This window comes from Ursus maritimus, unplaced genomic scaffold, assembly GCF_017311325.1.
Source record: "Ursus maritimus isolate PB19 unplaced genomic scaffold, ASM1731132v1 scaffold_18, whole genome shotgun sequence".
Classification (NCBI taxonomy): domain Eukaryota; kingdom Metazoa; phylum Chordata; class Mammalia; order Carnivora; family Ursidae; genus Ursus; species Ursus maritimus.
Genome location: NW_024424230.1, coordinates 42,007,497 through 42,033,401, shown reverse-complemented (window position 1 = coordinate 42,033,401; position 25,905 = coordinate 42,007,497). Strand labels below are relative to the sequence as shown.

Genomic DNA, 25,905 nt, shown 5'->3' with positions numbered 1-25,905 from the left:
GATAGTGCGTGGCCTCCCGACGGGACTGTGGAGAGGACTTGCTGTTACCGGTGAAGAGGATGAAAGCCATTCCCAGCTTTCCGGCGTGTGTAATGGCAGAGGCAACAGCTCTGCCCTTGTTTGATAATACTATGTACAGCGAAAAATAGGCAACTGTATCCGGAGAGTCATGAAGGAGGCTGGGATTGCCTCTCTAGGCTTCAAGGAAGAGGTGACCTTTGAGCTGACACTTGGAGTGTGGTTAGAATCAGGACTTCCAGGGGTGAGAGGGGGGCAAGGAAGAGGACAGGAGAAATAGTGGGGAGAAGACAGATCTGTCAGATTGATTTCCTGGCGTGCTAGAGTAGTTTTATTCAAACACACTTTACACCACATGTACATAATGATCTATAATTTAGTGGTACTTTTAAATTTTATTTATTTATTTATTTATTTATTTATTTATTTATTTATTTATTTATATTTATTTTCTATCTCTCTATTTATTGAAAAGCACTCGTTAGCACTTAATATAACTCCCTCCACGTGGCTTCAAGCTACCAGGATGCAGCCCCCTCCCCCACCCCCCTTAATCTTCTCCTCTGCCCTTCTACCAAAGAATCTGGTCTCCAAGATGACAGCCTGTTTGGGGGGCTTTCCCTTCCCCCAGAACTTCGCAGTACCCGGGGAGCAGCACATCAGTGGTAGGGGCAGCTGCAGTCTTGTTCTTGGCAGCATTTACCCGTGTCTGCTCACTGACCGAGGTTCAGGTTGTCAAGGTCGACAGCTGGGCAGCAGCTCTGGTTCCTCTTCAAGCAGTAACGTCTCATACTAACTTTTACAAAGTGACCTGGGTGATGTTTGTAGAAGCCGGTCCAGCGGTGACGCATGCATGCCGCCCGCAGCAGCGCGGCCCCCCGGGGGCTTCCGGTGCTAGGCCACGCGGCCGTGGCCGTGGCTCCCGTGGCTCCGAAGCTTCCGGGTCTTCCTCCGTCTGGATGGCTGTATGGAAAAATGTGGCTTGGTCATAAGGCCAGAGGGAGGTGGAGCAGGGGGTGAACTTGCCCGTCTTCGCAGGGGTGTGTAGGACTGGGGGATGGGGGAGGACGGAAGCCGTCAAGGATCGGCTTTGTGGCACATTCAGCAGAGGTGATATGGAGGACAGGCCCCGGGGCTGTGTGGCCTCATGGGGTGGTGTGGGAACGCACTGGCCTGCGTGTCTCAGAGATCTGAACCCCAGGCAGAACAAGCTGCCCCAGGCTCCGGGCCACTCAGCCCGGAGGCCCGCCCCGCCCCCCGCCGCCTGGAAGACCGGGCTAAGGTCCGGGTAGGTGGTTGGGTGCAACATGGGAGTACAGCTCGCCTGCACCATCAACGAGGCGGAGGCACGAAAAACTAGTGGTACTTTTTAAAATGCCAGTTATGAAGGTTTGTCAAAGGAACATTGCATACGAGAAAATGTATTGGAAAAGGTGGACAAGGGCATGTGTGGCTTTGCTGGTTCATGTGAGAGTAGTTTTCCGTTTATTCCAGCATTGTGACTACCAACTTCCAGAGCAGACCTAAATCTATAGTGAAACAGGGCGTCTTCTGACACAGAGAATAGAGATAACTAGCAATTATAATAGATAGCTTTGAGTCTCCTGGATAGAGACAGATCCAGGGAGGCAGTGCAGAATAAATCAGAGTGCATGGGAGTTCTGTTTGTTCCTATTACACCAGTAACATACAGCTGGCACACTGACCGCCTATTAGGTGTCAGTGATTGTGTTATTGACTTTATATACATTATTTTTGACCCTCTCAACATTCTTTTTTTTTTTTAAGATTTTATTTATTTATTTGAGAGACAGAACACGAGAGCAAGGGCAGAGAGAAAGGGAGAAGCAGACTCCCCTGCTGTGCAGGGAACCTCATGTGGGGCTCGATCTGAGAACCCTGGGATCATGACCTGAGCTGAAGGCAGACACTTAACCGACTGAGCCACCCAGGCGCCCGTCTCTCAACATTCTTGAAAACTTGGTAGTATTTCCCATTTTGCAGAGGAGAAAACGGAAGCTCAGTGAGATCTCTACTTGTTAGGAGGCAATGTAGTTGGAATTCAACTCCACTTCTCCCAAATCAAAATTCTGGTCTTTTTCTTCTTTGTTGCATTGTCTCTATGTCAGTAAGCCGCTGCGTACATTCTGTGCACTGAAACAAAGATAGATAATGTCACCCAAAATGTGAATCTGAAATTATTTTGTGATTCTCCAACATCTTCCAGTTTGGAAAAAGAAAATCGTTCTGTGAAAGAATGAAGCACATGCACTCTTTTCATAGTTCCCTTTCCCAAGGCAGGAGACTGTATCTGGTAATACAGGGGAAAAAATCCAAAACGTGGAAGGAATGGGAGCATAGAGGCAATGCGGCCCATTTGCCTAGATCTGCTCTGAACTGTTCCAGCAAATGGATTTAGCTCCAAACTTTGATTTTTAACTTTATGCTGAAAGACGCTGTGTTTATTCTTATTATTTAGGTTTCCAAAAGTAGAATATTTGGTTATTTTAGGAATTGACAGAAATTCCATAGCCTCCATCATGAACATTCTCCTAGGAGCAGAGACCAAAAATATGCTTTTAGCAGATTTTGAGCCTTCATTTTGCCTTAGCCTACAAATTCTGTAATCCAACAGAGCAGTTCTGAATTCTAGGCTCTATTTTTGAGTTTTGACTTTCATCTGGAAATCATTTGTTCTAAACTATATAAAGGAAACTATTTCAAACATAACTTAGGTTCAGCGTATAATTTCAGGTCTAGCTTACAAAAGCTTGTTAAAGTTTGAACAATCAAGTATTGACTTTTACTCTCCCTTTAAAAAAATAGGTATGGGTTAAATGCTTTTTATTTATCATAAAAAGACTGCTGTAAACGTCATTTTATGGCAGTGACAAAAGGAGGCTAATTAATTATATTTTTCATGACTTTTTCCTATGATCCCTGTGACATTATTTGTGTGACAGGGACTGCGTGAAGCATATTATTGGGTTGTGGCATTTAGTTTCTTGGGTCACACTAAGGGGCTGGTGGGGAGTGGACAAAACCTGCTATTAGGAGACAGAGGGTAGAGGAAAGCAAGCTGAGGTAGGTTCTAACTGGAAAGCTGAAGGAGCAAGAAGCCTTTCTTCTCAATTCTTTCTCTTCACCCTTAAAAAATGTGTACATATTGAATGATTGTATACATACATGCATATATATATTTACACACTTATATATGGACATATATCATGTGGCATTGTTTCATGGGTCACTGTGCCTGAAATGTTAAGGCTTTTTAAAAAAATAAAGTACAGGGGCACCTGCGTCACTCATTCGGCTGGGCGTCTGCCTTCAGCTGAGGTAATGATCCCAGGGTCCTGGGATCAAGTCCCGCATCGGGCTCCCTGCTCAGCCGGGAGCCTGCTTCTCCCTGTCCCTCTGCCACTCCCCCTACTTGTGCACTCTCACTCTCTGCCTCAAATAAACAAAAAAATAAAATACAAACAAGACGCCCCCTACCACCTACCACATTTGTTTTACAAAATTTCCATAGCATTCCTGTTGCACATTTAATTTTTGACAGATATTCCTGCAATCATTTTTTTAATACATGGGATTCTTGTCTTTAGGTAAACAGCAGCAATAAAATGATGAGCAGACATTTGCACGTATCTGTATGTCGTGTGTCTGATGAGGAAACTCCTTGTGAGCAGAGACCATAAGTCAAAGAGGCAAAAAGCAGATAGTAAGAGACCTTCAGAACACATGGCTGGGAAGCAAGAGGCTAGCAGAGCCAGGAGGAAATTACTAATGTGTCTTCACAAAAGTACTGGGATTGTTTAAGTTGACAAATTCCTGATACTCAGGAGCAAGTCTTCCTCCGTCTTTAAAAATTCATAAATTAAAACACTTGAGCATGTAGTATGTTTAAACTCAACAGGGAAAGTTTCGCAGAGCTGGTAATCTTGCTGCTTTGGAAAATAATGAAGTTGAAAAAAGCCATCTCTCTGTGCTAATTGAACCCCTTTGATAATATCTTTTCAAAATACCCATGCAAATTTGTGTAATCTGCCTGATATTAAGGGTATGTTAATTTTTCATATGGTACACAAGAAATGAAGCACATGTCACCTACTAAACATCAATAAAAACTGTTTGATTTCTTATGCGGTGATGAGAAATGATCTTAAATTGTCTAAAATATGTCTGTCTCACATAATCTGATATGGGAGCGATCAAAGGGATTTTGAAGATCATGGTGCAGTTGTGGTGTGAAAAATTGGCAATAACAACTATTTCCTGATAATGGACCCAATTTGTCTTTCTTGAAATGACAGCTAGATAAACTCTTACAGGGCAAAGGGACTTCAGCAAATCTTTTAAAACTTGTTGCTTGTGACAGAGTACTTTTTCTACGCAGGAAAAAAAAATATTGTTCAGGTAGAATTAGTGTCATGGGCTGTGAGATATACATATTAATCAGGGTTGGAATTAGAATGTGGTCATAATAATGGATTGACTTGAATGAGAAGCTTTAACTTAACAAGTCATATCTGGGGCTGAATGGCAAGTGTATACTTGGCTTTGAGCTTTGATGGGAAATAAAGAAAAAGAAGAGCATGAGAAGAAGTGGAGACAGAGGGAGGGTCAGATGCAGATTTGGAGAGTGGGGGGTAGGAGCATAGCGTCTACAAAGTACATTCATGGAACTCAGGGTGGATCGAAAAAGTTGGCCAGGAGGAAGAAAAAAGGGATGTGTATTTTTTGGTTTCCCTTTCTTCTCTCTATTTTTTCATTTCGTGAATCAGTTAATATTCTTTTCACTAACTGTTGTGGTGGCCTGAGTGGCTGGTAGGATTTGCCTGCCTGAAACTCTTGATGCATAATACATTATATGGAATAATGTTCTTACTGTCCTTTGAGGCTTGAGTTTCATTATCACTGGAGTACTTTGATAGCATTAAGCTACTTGGTAGACTCCACACCCACTGCACATGGTTGTATATATCTGGTTGTATATTTTCAGAGGTAGCTGGGCTTTCAACTCCCAACAAAAGCATTGCTGTATAAAATCAAGCTATATTTGTTTCTGCTCAAATGTTGCTACATTTAGATATAACACGTATGGCTATATGTCACCCAAACTAAATATATGTAATTGTAAACCATAAATGAAGATTTTGAGTTAGAAAAGCCAAATCACAAATATCTATCTTCTTTTATTCTATTCATCGAAGTAGGAGTATGTATTTTTCAAAAAATAATACTAGCAGTGACCTTTTTCTGCTGAATGTATGACATTTCCATACTAATGGTAGGGCCAAGTCCTGTCTGGGAGAAAGTGGTTACTTATAATATCATAGTTGATTAGGAAATATCAAATGTTAGAAAAGAGACCGTTAAAATGGATGAAATTATCGATGTAAAAATTATAGGAGAAGAAATCAGATTGTCATAAATTGGAATAATTTAAAGTTAGCAATAAGAAATCAGTAAATCAAAGTAAAGATAAAATAATTTAAATGAGCAAAAATTGGGTCATCAGAATTGTCTTTTTGTGTTTTGTTATGGTGAATAAAAATAAGCTTTTTCATCAAATACATAATGAATTCACTAAAGGAAAGTGCTTTAAATTGTTTGATTATGCTGATGGCTTTGTGTTTCTTTACCTATACTTTTGCACGTTGCTTTTAAAAAATTCTGAATATTTTCATGCTGATTGGCTTGGGTCTGGGCTACAGTTACAGTGAAGGAATAAATGAAGGAAATAGTCCCCAAAAGACAGAAACTCTGTCCTTGACCCATAACAAACTAGTTACTTTATTTATCACAGCTGATGATAGGATTAAGTTATCAGAAGTCAAATCCTAGTCTTGAGGATCTGGAGCCTACCTTCTAGGAAGCCAGGGACCAAGCAAAATAAATAGTTTAAATGAAAAAGAGAAATTAAAAAAAAAATCAGTTATGGGTGAACCCTCTGATCCATTGCTTTCTCACCCACCACCACCATTTCGTTGTATGTGTTTTTATAGTTTTGTTGATGTCTTTTACTGAGGGTTTGAGATGTTTGAGATGGGGAGTTTTGAAGCCAACAATTAAAATTTGCTTCTGGATTTCATAACCCAAGAAATTTATTGGTGTTTCGCGTAACAGTTTTCTCTTCTGTGTTTTCATTCAAAATGGCCAATCATCAGACACTCTTATTAGGTTTACTACTGAATAGGGGTGGAACAAACATTTTTTTTTAGAGTGTCATGTGTTTTTGAACGTGTATTGAGAAATCTGAGCTAGTATGACGTTTGGTCCCACTCTCTTTTAAATGAGGTTCTGTCATTATCTACCCACGGGTCAACCACCGAATTGAGGACTTCAGCCTTGTTTTATAGAATCCTCAGTAGGAATTGAAATGTAAGAAAATTTTCTTGTAGAGATCTGCATTCATAAAAATGGATTTATTTCTGAAAATCCATTCTAAAGTCACAATCTCTATGAATATTTCAGACCCAGTGTCAAGATTCTTAATATCACCAACATCGGAGAGTATCCATCGTGTACAGGCTCTGAGTTCCCTTAAAGGTAAGTCCGGATGGGAAATAAAACGGTGCTTCTCAAATATTGATGTGCATACAAGTCACCAGAAATCTTGTTGAAATGTAGATTTGGATTCAGTTGGTGTGTGGTGGGGCCTGTAATTCTTCTTTCCTAACAAGCTCTAGGTGATGCTGATGCTGCAAGTCTCAGATCCACACTTTACATAACAAGGGAATACAGGCATTAATTACAGTTTGGCTGTCCTAATGGAAAGAAGCAGATGAATAATCCAAAATCCATTCATAATTGCCTTTAGAATATTCTTTTGTACTTATCTGATTATGAGTTTATATTACATTTTAAAAATTTAGAACACTTTAATTGAAACATTCTGAGGAACAATTACAAAGATTTGGGAAGCCCTAGAATGTGGCAATAACTCCCAACATGCTCCTCCTGATTTTTCTTTCTTTCTTTCTTTTTTTTTTTTTGAGAGGCAATTTAATCCATTTACATACTGGTTCTTGACAATGTAGAGTCGCACTATCTTTCTCTTGGAATCTTGTCTTGTCTGGTTTCTTTTTGGTACACATTTAAGTTTCTATCTTAGGGAAGGGCTGTGTTGGATCTTTGTACCTTACAAGTTTTCTTATGGAAGCAATATTGAAGATGATAGCTGGATTTCTAAGGCAACGCAAAAAGATCATTTTGTGTATGTGATACTGGACTATATCAAACAGGTTCCAGGCTGTGAGAGTAGGGGATTTAGTAGGAGAGAAGCAAGAGAAGGAGGAAGAGGAGGAAGAAAACAGGAGGTTGCTGTTCTCTGGGGTGCAAAGTCAAACTTTGATGAAATTTCGAAATGGTAAAATATGGCTTTGGCACTGAGCCATTGTGAAATATTCAGCTATCTTTCCATTTAGCCCTTCCGTCATGATCCCCAATGTTCCATGTTTTCAAATTACCGAAGCCCGTATCAAAAGGAGTGATGCCCAGGGCCCCGTACAGAGCGCGCAGATCATGCTGTGCACACCTCCAGGGTACCGATTTCCTGGAATTGGGCAACATGCATGGAATCATCTAAGAAACTTATCCGAATGCAAATGCCCGTAACTGTCTCAAACCTACTGATTTAGAATCTCTGTGGTGGAGCCCAAATCTGCATTTCTCTCAAATTCTAGAATGTGCTATTGCATCCATTAAAGTCTGGGGACCACTAGGCTACATTTGGCATGTTATATACGTCTGTGCTACTGCACATAATTGTTGCTCTACAGCCCCACACATTTAAAATCTAATTCTCTAACATAGCTTGGTGAGGTATTGGTAAAGGGACAGATGTATAATAGTTTCAAAAATATTTGGATTTTAAAAGAACATTATTGTTAACTGAAATACAACTCTACTTGGCAGAATTTTGGGCATCAGGACAGAAAAGGAGTTTCTGAGATAAGTATATTTAGGAAGGAAAGAAATATGTTGGGAATAGGTGCAACCACATGGACAGGATTTTTATAACTGAGATTCTCCTCTAACGTAAAATCTTCAAAGATTTTCTTTTCTTATGAGAAAAGAAAATTTGATGTTGCTTTTGTGAAAACTTCCTCTCTTCTTTATGAACCAAAAGATTCCCTAAATAGATATGAGCCCCTCACCCATCCACACTCCCAACATGTATAGTTATGTTTTAGTGATGAGGCAAGCTCTATAAGTGATATAAATTTGGGGGCAGAGACAGCCATTTTTATGTGTGGATGATTGGTAAATTGTGTGGTGGTATGTAAGGGCTTTATGGTTTCATGATATTTTCCAGGTTACTAAACTAAGGTTAGAGAGTAAGTAGCAATTACCTTGTTCCACGAATACCCACTTCTGAGTCCTTCCCATGGAACCGGGCAACAAAATAGTTGATGAAATTAAGAAGATATGTGGCTAATAACAGTTTTATGGTTTTCTTCCTTCCTTCCTCCTTCCTTCCTTCCTCCCTACCTCCATCCCCTTCCCTACCCTTCCCCTCTCTTCCCTCCACTCCCTGCTTCCTCCCTCCCTCCCTCCCTCTTTCTTCCTCTCTTTCTTCCTCCCTTTCTTTCTTTCTTCCTTTCTTTCTTTCTTTCTTTCTTTCTTTCTTTCTTTCTTTCTTTCTTTCTTTCTTTCTTTCTTCCTTCCTTCCTTCCTTCCTTCCTTCCTTCCTTCCTTCCTTCCTTTCTTTTTCCTTGCTGGTAAGGGGAAGGCTGTTTGTTGGTAGGAGTTTAGTTTTATTATGTAAAATATGCTCACAGTTAATTGAGGGTGATTTATGCTATAACCTTAAATGGAGAGAGGACAGGTCTGAGGTTGAGATGAAAAATCACACACCTTAAAAGTCCAATTTTGATTCTTGCTAGGGCTCCACACAGATATTCTCCTTTTAGTCTGTATTTATTTCCTCCTCCCACTTTTCATCTGTGAAATGGTGAGGTAATAACTACTATGCAGCAGTGTTCTCTGAGAGTAATCAGTGTTTTTCCCAAGATGAAAAATAGTTCGTATGTAGAATGAACAGTATTATTTTAATTTTAACCACATGCTGTGCATAAAATACGTCATTAGGCAAAAAGTTTTGTTTTGTTCTGTTTTTCAACTCAGAAGTGGAATATGATGAGACACAGTGAAAATCCACTATTTTACAGACACAGTGAGATTAGCAGTTGAATATCTGCTATAGTAAAACTTCCCACACATTTAAGAAATAGCATGAGATTTAGGTGTTTGTTTTTATGAGAATAGATCTTGCTGGTTCTTGGGAAGGGAGGATGAGGACCACTATCATTGATGGTAGACTCTTCAGAACTCCTCCATGAATGGAAGGGACTCCAGATGGTAGACTCTTCAGAACTCTTCCGTGAATGGAAGGGGCTCCAGAAGGGGAAGAAAAGACAATGTGAAGATGTAAGAGCTCAGTGGCTTCCTAAAGTCTTTGTCAAACTTATAGGGCTCCTGTTCCTCCAGCTAACTCCTATTTGATGATAGGTTGTGTTCTCACTCAGAGATAAGACTCAGAATTCCTGGAGAGAAGAGGTCAATGATTCCTCAACTTTCTATACCGAATACACAAGGTCCTTTAAAATTGAGAGTGATCTCTTAAGGGCAAACTGTAAGAAAGGCAATATTTGCTTAAAAAATCTCCTTGAAATGAACTCCAGTGACTCTGGGGATAACTGGGAGATTGGATTTGCGGGAGAAATTTGGCTAAAAGTAAGTCAATGATTTGACTAGGCATGGGCTGTACATTATATGTGGTTATTTATAATAAAATTAACTAAAATTAAATTAAATTTAAGATACAGTTCCTCAGTCATTCTGACATATTTCGAGTGCTCAATGGGTCACCAGTGGTTAATGGCCACTGTGTCAAATGTATTGGTATAGAACGTGTCCATCATTGCACAAAATTCTATTGGCCAGCGCTGAACTAGATCTTGTGGGCAGAATTGCTAATAATTAATGAAAGGCCTTTGTGCACCCTGAATGGGTCACACAAGTCTGACCTGGTGCCCATACTTTCTTTCTACCATCATGTTAAAACTATATCTACAGATTCCCCACTGATCACTTAATCTTTGTATCACTTTGAAAGAAACAGAGTGAAATGTAGTAGGTATTTCTTGGTTGGCTAGAACACACAGTTGGAATTTGTACTGAGATAGGGATGCATGTTTTTCTTTTCCTGGTGTACTGAAATATAATCACCCATGCTCCCAAATTTTTGGAATCTCCAAGATCAGCAGGAAGAAACTTCATTTGAAGGGGAGATCCCAAACATGAGACTGCTTGTAGTAATCGGGGTTCCTCTACTCAATTCAGCAGTCGTGCAGGCAGCGAGCAAGCAAATACTGAGCAACAACTCTTTGTTGAGCAATGTCTGGGCACAATGGGGAGAGAAGATGAGATGTGGTCTTTATTCGGAGGGTGTTCCTATGAGTCCAAGGAGCAGTTGTCTGTAGTAGAGAAAGATAGGGACTTTGGGCTCTGATAAATGTAATTCTAGGGCTTTAATTTTGGAAAGGAAAAAAGTATTTACCCAAAGGCTCTTCTCTGGTGTGGACCCCTCTTGAAGGGGAGCAGGTGAAATTTGGGGGTAGACATGCCAGAGGCCAGAGCTTGGGTGGAGGGTAGAAGCAGAGGGTGACAGCAGATTTGGGCAGATTTTTTTTTTTCTTTTTTTCCAAGTACAGAAATTCTTTCTTGAAGCAGTTGGTAACAGCACTAGGATGCTGGATCTGGCCTGTAACATAAGATATTTTTATCTTTACTATTTATAGAAACACTGAAAGGCAGTTTTTCCACTGGCCACAATTCTTTGTGTTTCTCAGGCTTCTAGTTGACTGAAAAAAAACAACGACCACTCAACTAATTTTCCAACTTCAGATCAAATGAGAGGAAATCAGTGGTTTCCATCAGAGAATGAGAGGTGTCCAAATCATATAGTTCTCTGTTTGGGGGGAAAAAAATAGATGCCTGCATAGAATTCTCACCATTCTGGCAAATGTAAAGGAAAAACAAAAGTGTGGAACCTATGAAGAGATTTGGTAACCAAAAGAAGGGATAAATAATACACACATAATAAATACATACATATTTCATCATAGCTTTAGTCACTAAAAATTTCTGAACCCAATTAAATTTTATAAAATATTATATACATGACAATGTAAGAAAGAGATGACATGAGATAATAGAAATGAAAAAGTATGTGGACCAAGACACATGAACTAATATAAAAGTTGTTAGGTACAATAAATAAAAATGTTATAATTTTTTAAAAAGTGGCAATAAAATTTTTACCTGTTGTAGACAAAGTAAAAAACAGAACCGACATGGCAGAAGGTCAAGAATCACATAAAAGGTTAATTTAAGAAGTTGCCTAGAATGCAGAGGAAAAAAAAAAGAGGTGAAAACAAATTAATGGAAAGATGACAAGTAGAAAAGTCAAACAACAAAATATGGAAACTTACTCTTTTTCTGAACAAGAACGAGAACAAATGATCTACTAGAATATGCAAAAGGACGATGAGAGAAAATATCCCGAACTAAAGAATAAACTTGACTCTGTAAATTCAAATGGCTCCTGAGTTGTCAAGTGTAACTAGCAGGTACTGAGTCTACACACATTCTGATAAAAGTTTGGCTATTTAACAATGAAAAAAGAAACCTACACATATCTAGGATATAGAAAAACATTAAATACAATAAAGAAAAAACGTGGATTTCAAACTTTTCCACATCTTTGAAGAAGAGAAAGCAATAGAGCAGCGTTGCCAGCAGGCCTTCCCAGCGCCTTTGCAATGCGGCACACGGAGGAAGTGACGTTCGACATGGGACCTGCTCAGGGCTGTTTGCAGCCAGGTGACGAGAGTGGAGTTCCAAGATCAGGCTGTTTGTTTAACCACCCAGGGGGCCGGGTGATTCCCACCCTTGTCATCGTTCCTGCAATCCATTCTTGGCACACCGGGTTGGAGATCTTTTATCAGGGGTTGTAAGGGAAAGGGTGGTTTCCGATTTACAGGAGGTAAAGGAAACAAAGACTAAAACGCTAGTATTCATTCCATTCTGAAAGCAAACAACTATCAAAAATTTTTTAAAGTAATGTTCAAGTTACTTCAGTGAAGTACAAGGAAATGAGCAGCCTTTTAACAATGAATTTGTAAGTGGCGCTAAGAAAAAAGTAATGGAAAAATGAAAAATTATTATAACAAAATTGTAATAATAATAGCTTTAAAAGGATAAGCAAAGGTTAAATACAGATTATAACAAAAAATGAAAATATGAAAGAGTCTAAGTGGAATAAAATGTTGCAGTTTTCTCATTCTCCATAGAAGAGGTCAGGATATGCTCTTCAACGGTTGATATTCATAATTAGAGACACCAGGTTTCAATATATAAAAAATGTAAATTTAACACTTATAAAACAAAACCGGGACATTTACTTTTAAATCACAAGGGCAAAATCAAATAAAGTACAGTATAAGGGAAGTATAATAAATAGAAAGCATAAAACTATACTAGAGGAGACCAGACATATGAATCATGAAAATAAATTTAAATACTTTGAAATTTTCTAATAATAGGCAACTCTCAGATTGTGTGTAAATATCAAAACGCAGATGTCATCGGCAGGCAATTTTGCTATTAAGAAGCTCCAAATCTATTAAGAAGAAAGATAAAACTTTGAAAATACCATATAAATTAAATTCACATATATATACATTTGAAAATAACAAAAACTTTTTAAAAATTAACATATGAATTAAGATGCTAGGAAAATAATAAAATAAAGCTGAAGAGAATAAAATGAAGGAATTAATAAAAATATAGGCAGGAAATAGTGAATTAGTTCCAAACCATAAAATGGAACTAGGTTCTTCAAAAAGACCGATAAAACAAATTCAACTTTGGCAAGCCTGATCTAGCTAAATATACATTTATTTAAAATTAGAAATTGGAGAGGTTTTATTTATTAATATTGAAGTGATCAAAACACTGTATAAAAATAATGGGAAAATTATGTGGCAACAAATGGAAAAATCTAGAAAAAATGAATCATTTTTTTAATAAAAATTTAAACAAATTTTAAAAAGAGTAAAAGAATTTTTAAGAAAACTGTTGGGTGTAGCTACCAGTCCTGCCCAGTCTGGAAGCCTGGCCAGAGAACCTGAACGGCCATGGAGGCCACCCGTCCGCCCTACTGAGGCAGAGAGCAAAGCCTGAGAAGCCAGCCTACAGCCCTGTCCGGCAGTGGGGGCCAGTCATTGGCTTTTGTGTATTCACTCTTATATTCCTTCTAGTTCAGTTTTTATTCCTCATTTTTTCCCCATTTTTTCCCTTGAGATTTGGTTTCCTATCCTCTTGATATATAGTCATATAATTTCCGAGCTTTTCTATTAAGATTTGTGCTATTTTCAAAGCTGCAGTTATGTTCTTAATTTTCTTGGTATCTTTTACCTTGCTTTTACTTCCTTTCTTGACAGATTTTCCTAGCATATACTCTGTGCTTATTGAAATGTCATTAGGTTAATTTTCATCATTTTTTGGATCAATAACTTTATATGGTTTAGATGATATTGCCTTTCCCAGCCCTTCCCATATTTCAATGTTGTGGATTTTCCTGGGCTGTTGGGAGGATGTTCCTGTGCAGAGCTCCTTGGATTGAGAATATCTGTTCTGTTGTTATGTGAAATACTCAGAATACAGCCTCTGTGTAGCTGCTTTTGTGTCTTTTATACGTAAGTCTAGATTAGAAATGATTTCTGTCTTCAACTGCATGCTTCGGCCCTCAGCTACGTAGGCTTTGCAATCCCATCATTTTGCCTACATACTCCCTTCTCATCATTTCGATGAGACCTACTCTCATCATTTTGCCTACATGCTCCTTTCCAGGATTCACTTCCTTTGGGTGCCTCCACTCTGTATCTGAAGTTTCTGTCTTTTTGTCTTATTTATTAACACTCCTGATTTATTATTTAGGAGCGTTTGGGGAGTAATCAAAAACTTGTACTTTCATGGCCATCCCATTGCCAGTTATTGATTTATTTAATATTAAGAGGCTTAATCTTTTGTTTATGTAGTGAACCCTATCAGTGTTTTTATGTCTGTTTAGAAATGTGAAAATAAAGATATATTGACGTTTACTTGATGGAATATAATACCATGGTTGATAATTCCCTCCCACTACTTTGTGGGGGACAGTGACCATGTCTCCTGCATCTCTGTTCTCGTCCCCTAGCACCTACAAGTAAGCACTCGTTGAAAAAATGAATAAAAAATTTGATTAATGAATTACTATTTTCATTCAATAAAGTTTTTATTCTTGGTCCACCTTTGCACAATTTTAGTATACACCTTGTCACCCCTCTAAATTTCTATCACCCTTTTCTGCTTTCTTTTTCTTCTTAGAATACACTACTATCATGTTATATCTTACTTATCTTACTTATTTTTTCTCTCCATCCTCCCTCTTAACAAGAGTGTAATCTTCACGGGAGGCAGGAATTTTGTGTGTTTTGTTCTCTGCTGTATCCCTAGTACCTAGAGAAGCTGGCAAAGAATAGATATTCAATAAATATTTGTTCAGTGAATGCGTGAAATCTTGGGATAATTATCAATTTCCATTAGTAATAGTCCATTAATTAATGGATAATAATCCATTATGAATTTCACCTTTATGAATGAATTTTCGTGATCCTCATTCTTATAAATGTGAGGCGTCCTCAGTTGAAATCATAGAATTTCTAGCTTTTCAGAAACATAGTTGAAATTATGGAAAAAGGGAAAACTGAGATCGTATGTTTGTTATAAGCAGATCTAATTAACAGAAAATAGCTCATTAGCAGAAAAAAGAAATTTTGTATTATTTGCAAAAATATTACATTATTTTACTGAAATACTTTAAGTTTAAAAATGAAGATGGTAATTATTCACGTATCGTACTGTTTGCTTTACTGCCTGCCTTTGGGATGTGACTGGCCACAGTTTATTTTCTTTGCACTGAAGGGTTTTTTTTAAATGCTTTACTGGGTGAACATATCATAAACATTTTAAAGGATTTCCATATTATGATAAAATAGGTCTTATTTGGTTTTAGTATGTAATGCACATTCATTACCTGTTGTTTTCTCTCGTGTAAAGCTATTTGTAAGTTCGTTGAAGCTGGTATCGTGTTTTAATCACTTTTCCATCTATAGCAGCTGGCATGGTACCTGAAATATAGTATGTACTTAATAAAAGTTTATGAAAGAAGTTAATTACTCTTACAAGTCTTTGATATCACCTATGTTTTAAATAAATTAAAGTCAGTGATGTAGTCAGTCTCTTTATTTGAGCTAGAATAAAATGTTGCAACAATACACTCATTATGGTGATTGTGAAAATACAGGAATCAGATCTCCTGCTAGGGGCAGGTATTGACTGACAGCCTCAGGAGCGGCCCCTCGGGATCACCCATCCTGTTTGCCTGAGACCATACTTCTGGTGGGCCGCTCCCAGCCAATGACCAAGGAGAGTGGCGCTACTAAGGTGACCCCTTTCTCTAAAACATAGGATTCCTCCCATGGGTGACTTTGATGTAAGAACTCCCCAGTCAGCCTGGCTGACACTTTCTTGGAACTTTGTTGCCATTGGAAAGTCTTTCCTATCGTCCTTTCTTCTCTTTCTCCTGCGTTGTGCTCGCTCCCCTAATAAATCTCTTGCACCTCTAATCCCATTTTCTCAGTACTTCTAAATTAACACAATAATGCTCACTAACAGTTTATTTTCTCTTCAAGTCAACACAATGGATAGGTCAACACAAATGTACAACACAATGTACCTTTGATATGTAAATTGGCATTTGGCTTGGAGCCATTGTTATCTGGTTTACAGTTTACACTGAAGAATCATGGAGGAAAAACTGTGTAGAAAGATAACATCTGTGTCTAAATGATCCCTGAGGCCAGTATGCTATCTTTGATGAAAATATTGGTACAAAAGCAGGAAATGTCAATCCCCTCATCTGGACAAATACTGTTGGCTCTGGTTCAGTGATAGATTTCTCAGCCTACTTGGAGATGGAATTGCAAGGGCATAAGCTCCGGAATAGGGAAGTTGAATTCTCAGGAAGTTATGTATGTGGCAGAACTCTCAAGGCTTCATAGAGTAACCAGTAAAATCATTCATTCATTCATTTTAAATATTTTTTCAAATCTTATCTCATGAAACCATCTAATCCAATCTGAAGTGTAATGATCCCATTTGATAGACCTTATAAATTCTTAACGAAATTAGTTGATGATAGACAGTAATGATATTGAAAACAACTAAGACATAAAGTAAAATTCCTTTTATATAGATTATGATTTTTTGAAATGTCAGTTAAGGAAAAAAAAACCCTTTAAATCCATACTAAATATTTTTTTCTTTCACATTTGTTTTACTTGACATTATTCATATAAAAAGGAAATACACCTATAGTATTAAAAAAAGTCTACAAAACAAATAAGCAAAGTAGCCCCTTAAAATCAATTAATTTTATAAATTTAAACTTTCAAAAATATAAAAACTAATATTCAGTTAATATGAACTCCCTTGCAGTCTTTTTTCTTTTAGAGCCTCAGTCTCAGGTGATTTTTCTCTTTTTGGAATGAAGGTGAGCATTGGATGTGATTGAGCTAATTATACCCCGTAGGGGAGATTTATCGACCCATGGAACAACCACTTTCTTAGGTTGTAGTAAGGTGGGGGGCCTGTGAAGCTTGAAATACCTCTTCAGTGATTTGAATCTGGCCCCCCCTCTGCACTGGGAACCGTTGACCTCCCCATCGTAAGGAGTGATCAGAGCTGCATTGCCAGATAGCGTCAGGCCCAGATGGATGAACACTCTTCTTCTTCAGAGGTAGTGTTGTTGAGGTGATTCTATTTCAGGAAATAATCGAGGCAAACTGTTCAATAAAAGGAGAAAATCTGGTTTATTTTGCTACTTAAGGTGCACCCTTCTATATCCAGATTTCATGTGGTTAGCTTTCAGAAACGAGCCATGTTACTCTTTGTACCTATATTAAGAGGGAGTGGGTGGGATATTGACATTTAATAGAAAGAAAGGTCATGTGGCAAAATATTCTGTTAAATCCAGGGCACTTGACAGGCTCCAAGGCTATGACAATCAACAATCTTACCTTCTACATTCAGTAAAGTGTCATCTTTCTCCTCCCCAGATTCTCATAACCTTTTTTTTTTTAAGATTTATATATTTATTTATTTGAGAGAGAGAGTGAGGAGGGGCTGAGGAAGAGAATCTCAGGCAGACTCCTCACTGAGCATGGAGCCCAATGCGGGGCTCGATCCCAGGACCCACGACTCATGAGATTGTGACTTGGGTCGGAAAAAAGAATCGGATGCTTAACCGACTGAGCCACCCAGGTGCCCCTCTCGCACAACCTTCTTAATCAAATTTGAAACTATTGGTCATGCATTCTGTCATATAGCCTCCTTCAGAAACATGTCTTTATCTGCTAGTTGTCTCAAGTTCTATCCAGTGTCCCATTGCTTTTCAGTGTTTCCCCCACTACTCAGTTCTGTTTGATTACTGCTGTAATTCTACTCTGTAATTTTTCTACTGACGAAGTTAACCTTTTCCTGTAGACAATCTGTGTCCCAGTTTCAACCGTTCAGTCTTTTTATCTCTTCACCAGTTCTTTTTATATTTTTCCTCCTATCTTGTGAAACTGACAAGAATTTCTGTTTATAAATGAAATCCTACTTGGTTGCCTGACTTAAACTATTATAGAATTATGACTTTAATTCAGACATCATGCACAGGGGATTATCTGTATGTTATATTTTGCACAAAGTCTAGACTATTCTGGAGGGTAGTGGTAGGGAATGGAAGCTAATTTGGGAGAGATTAGAATAGCGCAGCCAAACTATGACATCCTGTTGTTGCTGGTGAACACAGGTATTTCCTCCCTTTATGAGCACGATGCTCTTTATCTTTTAATACAGATAATAGAAATGATATTGCCTATAGCCACCTCCTTCCCTCCCACTCCTTCAACATTTACACATCCTGTGCTCCTGTAATGCATGACAAAGCCTGTTACTCAGCCAAAGGAAGAAAGACAGAATTCCAAATTATGAATAGATCTATTTTCTCCTAAATTTCTGCCTCTTCAGCATTTGAAAGATACTCATTCTTCATGGTGCTCATATCTGGCATTAATCTTTAAAACACAAATCCTCTTGCTATAGTTTTCTTAAAGAAAAGCAGAAAGAATGACACATGAGATAATGCCCTAGATTGCTTTTCTATGTAGCAGGAGCCAGCATGCTGTTTGAATTTTGGCTGCAATATGGTAAAGTCTGCTTGCTTTCAATTATTCAAACCCATTTAAGTTTTTCATGCCAAGTTGGATAGGTTTATATTTCTATTTTCCCCATTCTGAATGAGACTCTTCGGATGAATTATAGCATCCCTAGGCTACTGCATGGGAAGGTAGCTTCTAAAGCCTTTTAAGGACTTCACGTACTTCAAAGCAAGGAATCTCTCCTTGTTACTGAACTAGAAAGCCCTTCCCTTTTCCCTTTGACTTGCGGTAGCTCATGCTAGGTACTGTCACCCGATGATGCCATAGTCAGTAGATATTCTTTTAGAAAAAGGTGTGTTACCTAAAAGCAAGCTCCTTTCCAAGGAAGAAACTCAATGGGTCACAACCTGTTAACTGACGAAGCATAAACAAAAAAAGAAAAAGAAAAAAAAAAAAATCCGGGATTGATGAACTGACTTAGACCTGGGCAGACTGAATCTACCTATATCGCTGTTCCGTGTGTATTCACAGCACCAGCCAGTGCGTGTGCTAGTCCACATGTGTTATTTATTTATTTTTACCCTAAAGCATTAGCACTGATTGCAACAATTGAGTGACTTGGTTGGCAGGGTGAACTGTGAGATAACAAAGTCTATGTCTGGCTGGTCACGTGAATAATGCTGAATAGCACTAGCCAGCTCCTGCCTGGGGCTATGTCAGTGGAGCCATCCAGAAACATTTTTTCTCTCATTGATTTTTTTTTTTTTTTTAATTTCTATTAAACCAGGATTGGGGACCCAGCAGGTTTGGAATGATGCCAGCATCCTGTGGAGTCAGAAGAAAAGGTTGAGAATAGAAAGTATATTGACCCAATTTATTGGACAAAGTGCAATAGAGGTGACAGAACATGCTACGGAGGTGTTTGCTCTGTGAAAGCTTTTTAGAACAAGAGATTTGGGACAATGAACTACAAATGGAGCCAGTGGTCAGGTCAAAGGAAGCCCCTTTCAACCCCTTTTGATAGAACAACTTCTTTGGATTGCTGGGCAGACTAAAATCTTCACATTCTGTTAATTTTTTATACCGTTAATTGAGAATGCCTATTTGAAATAAGGGAATTTCCAGCTGTTGTCTTGGAACAAAATGACTTCGGAAAACGAAATTCATCGGAAACAAAATTAACTGGTGAATTTCTGCCTTTGCATATGTGATAGTTCCACAAAAAAATTAAATGAAAGACCTCAGAATAGGTTCTCTGCTTGCGAAATCTATTAAAACGTGCCTTAAAAATAGTATATAACATAGATTGAAGCCACTCAATCTGCCTTGTGAAGAATTTTGTAAATAAACACATTTCATGAAACATTAAATAGATGTAGCTACAAGTCTTGCTCTGCTCTGTCTTCTGATCGATCTATCTTCATACTACCTACCCACTCAGCTAATGTGTAACTTTAAGAATCCATACAGATTTCCCCGGGGAAAGCTCCTGTAAGGACATTTGACCACATCTATCTTGGTGAGCAGATCTTCTACATGTGCATGGAGAACTTCGAGAAAAGCGCGGAAAAAAACCAACTTTGGGGAGAGTGTTAAGAAAGTAGCGATTACGTAAAAACAGTATGTGTTTACAAAGGACAAGTCATGACAACAACATCTAATTTACTTTTTTACTATAGATAATGTGGCAGAGAAATTATATCCTATTGGGGCAGGATATTTGACCTAATATTTGAAGATAGCCTTTTTAGGAAAAAATACATAGGAATATTAAGAAAAATCTAGCTGTTTGAATTACCATAGCCTAACGGTGCTGATTAAGAATTAATTAACTAGAGGGGACATCTGAAGGTATATAATTCAGAACTCTTTTCTTGTTCTAACCTAGTTAGATATTTTTAGTGATAGGTTCAGTGCTTATCAAATTTTCAGGTGATTCATAGTTAAAGTGTTAGATTAAAATTAGTATTTTTAGAAAAATTTCTACAAGGAAAAGTTCGATTGAAATTAATATGACTAAATTAGTAGAGATGATGTAAAGTCCTACATTTAGGAAAAAAATAATTGCATGAGGACAGGATTCAGGAGGCTTGGCATGACAGTTGTAGTGTATGCGACAACGTCCTGCAGGTTTCATCTAAACAGAAGATTAACATAAACTCTCTGTGTGCTGTGTCTGCCTGAAAGGCCAATGCCATCACAGAAGTGAGCAAACAACAGGGGGGAGGCAGGCATCCACGAAGTGCTCATCTGCACACGTGTGAAATATGATGTCAAATCCATTTTGTCACAGAGGGGCACAGATGAGTTAGAAATCATTCCAAGACATGCAAAGTGACTTACGTGAATTCTTAAAGTCTTCACTACATGCTTATTCGGTACTAATAGTGCTTCCTAGTATCTACTATTGCCAGCCTCCACACCATCTTCTTTTGTAAGCATTGCTTTATTTAATTGCCATCATAGCCCCTTGACGTGTAGTTCTTTTTTTTTTTTTTTTTTTTTTTTTTAAAGATTTTATTTATTTATTCGACAGAGATAGAGACAGCCAGCGAGAGAGGGAACACAAGCAGGGGGAGTGGGAGAGGAAGAAGCAGGCTCATAGCAGAGGAGCCTGATGTGGGGCTCGATCCCATAACGCCGGGATCACGCCCTGAGCCGAAGGCAGACGCCCAACCGCTGTGCCACCCAGGCGCCCCTGACGTGTAGTTCTTATATTCATTATCATTTCACAGATGAGCCTGAGACCTGCAGTGGTTGAATGACTTACGCAAAGTCACCAAACTAGCAAGTGGCAAAGCTGGAAATTTTATCTGACTCCACTCTCCCTTTCTTTTGTCACCATGCAATGTAACAAAAGGAGCATTACTCACTTCCATAGTTACTTAAGAGTGAAATGAAGGCTGTACATTCAAGGTGCATACACTCTGGCCCCAATCTGCCTTTCCAGATGATTCTTGCTACATCCTTTGATCCATACAGTGCTCCGGCCAAGCTACATGAATGTTCCGGTGTGTCTGAACCCCTGCTCTTTGATCTTACTAGTTTCTCAACCTGGAGGAGCCCCTTTCCTTGGCATTCCTGTCCAACTCCAACTGAAATGTGCTTTCTTTCTGATACTTCCTGACGCCTTAAAATAAATGGAATAATCTCTCCTCTAAACCTTCAGAGTTCTTCAAAAACAAACCTTTTGCAACTAATAATACTCTTCTTCTAATACTCATTTCTGTACAAATAGTATGCTCCTTGACAACAAGGACTATGACTTTGGCCTTGTTTCTCAGAGGATTCAGTTTGGCCTATTTCTTACACATATTAGTGGTTCGATAAATATTTCTCAAATGAAAGGGTAACATGGATAATTATAGTGGGGGACCTAAGGAGAGAATACTCTCCAAAATATCACAAAAGATTCAGTTGAATGAGATACCTATTGAAATACAGGTTGGCATTTAATAAGTTGATCTGAAGTCTGAGAGGTATGGGGCAGAATGTTACTCAATATATTTGGTATTCCAAAGGAATTGTCTTTCAGTAGAGTAAAATGTCATCTCATCTTGTCTATCATAACTGGACGTATATTTGGAAGCAGTTTGAATCAGACTGGGGAAATCTAGAAATGCGAATATAGGTGTCAGTTCTTGGGATTTTCCTTTTGTTAGAAAGTATAAATTGGCAGATGTGGGGTTGGAGAAAGTGACAGATTTCCAAGTACAAGCCTGATGAGATAAGAATATAGAAATCAAATCTCAAACACGGCTACTAAACCAAGTGGAAAAGGTGTCTTTTGCACATGACAAATCAAGCCGCAAGTAGAATCCAAGATTTATGGTATCCAACCAGACAAAGGATTTCATATATTCACAGTATATAACATAGGGTAAGAGCATAGGTTTGGGGAGCAGCGTCTGGCTTTGATTCCCATCTTTGCCACTTCCTGCCTTGGACAATCTACACAATTTCTCTGAAGTTTATTTTCCTCACCCGTAAAATAGGAATAATAACTTATACTAACTTCATAGGATTATCATAAAGACTAAGCAAGTTGATGTATGTAAATTACTCAGAGCAGTACCTTGTACATAATAAGGGCTGTGTAACTGTTAACTATTATTTTTCTATATGTGTCTCAGGGGCATAGTTTCGGTAGCAAGGCATTAATGTCATGTCCAGGTTAAAAATATTTGCAGTCACTTTTTTTAAGCATATTATGGCTTGGCTGGTTACTAGCATTGTAACCTCAAATGTCACCAGAACTCTGTTGCTCAGTTTTTTCACTTGTAAAACAGACCTATAAACTTCCCTATGCAGCGCTTAGCATTTTCTCAAGAATTAAGAAAGATAATTCTTGGAGGCTTCTTTTGTACTCTAAACAATGCTATCAAAATGTAAAAGGTTTAACCATTGAACAGTGAGCTGTTGAGCCCCTTGTGTGAGTTCAGGCTGCAAGAAGAGAAGAACGCATTTGATGATCCTAGGAGAGGTAATGGGGCGTTTTTCTGGTGGGCTCCCACGGCTATCCGTAGTAGTATGACCCTGATTTGGTCTTTCACCTTCTACACACTGTCAGCTTATATACAATCCATTTCTTTAGCCAAAGATCCACATTATTAAAGCTCCTGAGACTAATCTACAAAACCAGAATGCCGTTTTATTACTTCTCAGTAAGAAAAACGACTGGCGCACAGCAAACGGGCACGTCTGTTACATTTATCCTTATCAACAGAACTACAGAGGAAGCTGAGCTACAGTTAGGTTTGGGGTGAATCTGGAACTCGATTCATAGGAAATGGAAGATTTGAATGTTGACCCAGTGCAGGGAAGGTACCCGGATGCATCCATCTTCGCAACAGTGTCAGCACCGCAGAGGGGCTACAACACTTGAAAACCATCAGCTAAGACGGCCTCTTCCCAGGTGTGTTCTTGAATTAATGCCTACCATGTTCGCCTCAGTGACTCCTTGTTTTTGCTGATATGGCTGGCTAGTCTTTTCCTCTGAAGAATGCTTAACAAGTCAGCTAATAGAAAATAAAAAAAGAAACTGTTGTTAACATCTCCTTTCTCACGCGAACCTCAGGAAAGAGAGGCGAGCATTGTAGGACCAAAGGTAAATTGTCCTTATTCTACTTTTCCTCCTGCTGGGGAAAATTCACCTTGAAGAGAGTTAAAGCAAGGACAGTGCGAAGGGAACGGAGTGAGCAAGGTTAGTGCTTGGAGCGAGGGAGTTTGAAGAGTTCTCTGGGTGACCGATGAGGTGGATGTGTTCGATGCGTGTTGGGTACATGGGATGGGCTCCCATTCAGCTTCTAAAGGGATAATGGGCCTCTGATGGTGTGACACAGAGATGTCAGTGGGCTGATCTCTAATAGCTGAGATGTTGAGACTTCTGGTGACATATCTGTTCCCAGGACTGGCCTGGGAACAGAAAGTTGTGCTGTGGCTCAGACAATATTAACACTGTCCTAAGTAGACTGGACAGAAGGGTATACCTGCATGTTTTGGTCCCTTAAAACCCCTGGGACTCTTGCATAACATCAGAGTGGTGGAGAGTTCTCCCACCACAACAAATTACTAATAGTTAATTTTCAGTCAACCAGATGTGTGCATGGAGGCTTAGAGTTGATCAATCGGATTTTGCAAACTAAAAAGATAAATTCATTTCTATTTTATGACGGTATTAAAGGAAAATATCCAGTCCTGCCATCCAGAAAGCACAGTCTTCTGGGGAAGATATACAAGTTGATATGTCATTGAGTCATGATGATACTATTGTTAAATGTCATTGAAGAAATGAAGTGTAGGGCATATAGGAGAAGCTCCTATTCCAGAGCTGTTTAGGAAGAGGAAGGGAGCACATCAGTGAAGCCTCCCCTTACCTGAAGAAGATGCCCTAACCCTAAATGAAGTCAGGGAGCAGGTGATAAATATGTTCCTGGAGGAGGCTAGATCTTTCTTGAAGAAGGAAGGGAAAATGACTTACTAGGAAAAGGAATTTGCAGAAATTCTCTTGGCTTTGTGGCAGTACCAGCCATTTGCAGGTGTCTAATTTGAATGAATAAAATCTCTGCAAATATGTATGAAAATGACATTGGCCATTCACTGAGTTGTTTATTATAGTGATTTTTTTTCTATGTTGATCCATCCATATTCACTCATCCAAGCAGCAAAGTGGGTTATTAGGGGATGGCTGGCTTGGATTATGGCTGTTGTTTCTGATTAGGAAACTCCCTATAGTTACTTGACCCCTTGTAAGGCTTGAATCTAAAATATTGTTCTCTTAGCAAAGCACTAATATATGAGCCAATCAAACCAATATATATAGTGTATTCACCTGTTAGAATGTAGTGAACTAATTTTTTGTAATCACTATGTATTGATCCAGTGCTTCAGTTCCCTTTATTGTTCTGTGGAGGTAGCTGATGGAGTCTAAAAATGTAAAACAGTGGAGTAATACAGTAATACAGAACCTGAAAATTAATTTTGAAGCTTCTAGGTTCTGGTGTGGGACATTTCCCCTTATTTTATAATGCCTTTAGAGATGATTATTATTTTATTTCTGTAGTACTCCTCATTTCCTCAATTATTCAGATTTTTATTGCTGGTAAACCAAAGGTCTAAATAAAAGTTTGATGGGTAGGCATTAAAAATTGCAGAAGTTGGTGAAGAGCCACTTCGAAATAGTTGGGGGAGTGATACACATCACGAAGGACTGATGAGAAGACAAAAGTGCAGTATTTGATGAGGTCTTTGGCTGTTTAGTTTGCTCTCAGACGATTAGATATTTGAAAACTTTATATTTAAAAGCTGGTAAGAAAAATGCAAGGATAAAGATAAAAGTGTAACAGCTATCTGTGATACACTCAGACTATTACAAGGCCTGGGCTTTTTCAGAGCTGGGAAATACTTTAGATAAATGCTAAGAAAAAAATAGAAGGTGCATTTAGGGAGGCATTTACGGTCTCTTTGGAACAAGAAGAGTTCAACTTATAGTCTTCTCTTCATGGTTTTCTCTGCATGCATAAAAGCTGCTGCTTGTTGCCAAGGCAGCTCCTGCACTAAGCATCTCACCTAAAACCTAGTGTAGTGTTCTCTAGGATTCCATTTTGTTCTCCTCCAATGGGTATTAAATTAATGAAAACATACGTCAAAGACAGACTGGATTCAGGGCAATTAGGGATTTCAAGTCTGAGAATTCTTTGCAATTAGTACATCAAGTATGATGCACAGAAGTGACCGTGGCGTGGCATGCGGAGTTGTGTGGGGAAGAGGTGTGAGGAGGAAAATAAGAGACAGGACGAGTCACCATCCCCAGCCATTCTCGCTGGGTTTTCTCCAATTATCCAGTGAGGAAGGAATGCTCACACAGCCTTATGTGAATATGTGAAGGTTTTCTATTTGTTTGTTTGTTTTTGTTTGTTTGGCTTTTTAGTACTTCTGCAGACATTCATTTCTGACTCATTTCTATGAATAATAGACTATTCTTTACAGTTAATGGTGAAGAGAATAGGCTGGTGATGGGTAGTAAGGAGGGCACGTATTGCATGGTGCGCTGGGTGTTATACAC

The 25,905-nt window shown here is 38.6% G+C and overlaps 1 pseudogene; it reads right to left on the bottom strand.

Annotated features, from left to right (window-relative positions):
* Positions 1-531: 531 nt before the first annotated feature.
* LOC103664929 lies at positions 532-1,351 on the bottom strand (annotated as a pseudogene).
* Positions 1,352-25,905: the final 24,554 nt, after the last annotated feature.